Source organism: Bos taurus, chromosome 16, assembly GCF_002263795.3.
Source record: "Bos taurus isolate L1 Dominette 01449 registration number 42190680 breed Hereford chromosome 16, ARS-UCD2.0, whole genome shotgun sequence".
NCBI classification, from domain to species: Eukaryota; Metazoa; Chordata; class Mammalia; order Artiodactyla; family Bovidae; genus Bos; species Bos taurus.
In genome coordinates this window covers 7,356,785-7,358,659 of record NC_037343.1, presented here as the reverse complement: position 1 = coordinate 7,358,659, position 1,875 = coordinate 7,356,785, and the positions used below count along the sequence as shown (strand labels likewise).

At 39.9% G+C, this 1,875-nt stretch overlaps 1 pseudogene; it reads left to right on the top strand.

Moving 5' to 3' along the window:
- Nucleotides 1-941: 941 nt before the first annotated feature.
- On the top strand, nt 942-1,555 carry LOC781856 (securin-like; annotated as a pseudogene).
- The last annotated feature ends 320 nt before the right edge of the window (nt 1,556-1,875 follow it).

Genomic DNA, 1,875 nt, shown 5'->3' with positions numbered 1-1,875 from the left:
TCTATTAACTAACTAACTAAAGAAAAATCTTGCACTCAAAATACACAATGACAGTTGCTTCAGTCAGTTTCAGGTACAGTAACAGAATACCTTGGATTAGGGTGCTTATACAATACTTATTTGTTTCTCATAGTTCTAAAGATTGAGAGTTCAAGGTCAGGATGCAGCAAGGTCAGGTTTTAGTGACTGCATTCTTACTTGCATTTTGCCACCTTCTCAGTTATCTTCAAGTGACAGAAATAGAGAAAGGACTAGCTCTATTCCTCTTTTTATAAACATGGTAATGTCATAGGGACTCCACTCTCATGGCCTAATTACCTCCCAAAGGCTCCACCTCTTGCAACCATCCCACTGGAAGTGAGGGTTTCAATGTGTAAATTTATGTGGGGACACAGAGATTCAGTTCATAACAATAATAGCTCGTGCTATTTATAGTTAACAGAATTTACTTAGAATGTTCAAGGTACTATACATTCTCTAAGGTGATCCTGTTTCATTGTTCTTACATAATTTATTCTTTTTTTCTCTTAATTTTATTTTATTTAACTTTACAATATTGTATCGGTTTTGGCATATATCAAAGTAAATCTGCCACAGGTATACATGTGTTCCCCATCCTGAGCCCTCCTCCCTCCCCATACCATCCCTCTGGGTCATCCCAGTGCACCAGCCCCAAGCATCGAGTATCATGCATCGAACCTGGACTGGCGACTCATTTCATATATGATATTATACATATTTCAATGCCATTCTCCCAAATCATCCCACCCTCTCCCTCTTATTCTGTTTAATTATTACAAATATTCACCAGCTTTTGTAGATAGTTGTTAAATCAACTATAGGAAATTTTTTTTAAAAAATCCAATATGTTGATTGGTCAAAGAAATATTAATCTAGAAGAGTCTTGCTAGAGTTTGCTGTTACTCCAAACTTGATCCAGAATGGCTACTCTGATCTATGTTGATAAGGAAAATGGAGAACCAGGCATCCTTGTGGCTCCTAAGGATGGGCTGAAACTGGGGTCTGTGCCTTTCAAAGCTTTAGATGGGAGATCTCATGTTTAAACACTGCATGTTGGCAAAATTTTTGATGCTCCACCAGCTTTACCAAAAACTGTCAGAAAGGCTTTGGGAACTGTCAACAGAGCTACAGAAAAATCAGTTAAGACGAATGGACCACTCAAACAGAAACAGACAACTTCTCTATGAAAAAGATTACTGAGAAGACTGTTAAAGCAGAAAGTTTGGTTCCTGCCTCAGATGACACCTATCCAGAAATAGAAAAATTCTTTCCCTTCAATCCATTAGATTTTGAGAGTTTTGACCTGCCTGAGGAGCACCAGATCACCCACCTCCCCTTGATTGGAGTGCCTCTCATGATCCTTGATGAGGAGAGAGAGCTTGAGCAGCTATTATACGTGGGCCCCCCTTCGCCTCTGAAGATGCCTCCTCCGCTGAGGGAGTCCAACCTGTTGCAGTCTCCCTCAAGCATTCTGTCAACTCTGGATGTTGAATTGCCACCTGTTTGCTGTGACTTAGATATTTAAATTTCTTAGCACTTTATAGTTTGGGTATGTATTAATGGTTTGTATTAATAAAGCAATTATTTGTGTAAAAAAAAAAGAAATGTTAATCTACTTGGCAAATTGGAGCTGTATTAAAACTCAGTTAATTCTTCACCATTGAAATCATTAATCAGTTCAGTTCAGTTCAGTCGCTAAGTCCTGGCCAACTCTTTGTGATCCCATGAATCGCAGCACCCCAGGCCTCCCTGTCCATCACCAACTCCCGGAGTTCACTTAGACTCATGTCCATCGAGTCAGTGACGCCATCCAGCCATCTCATCCTCTGTCATCCCCTTCTCCTCCTGCCTCCA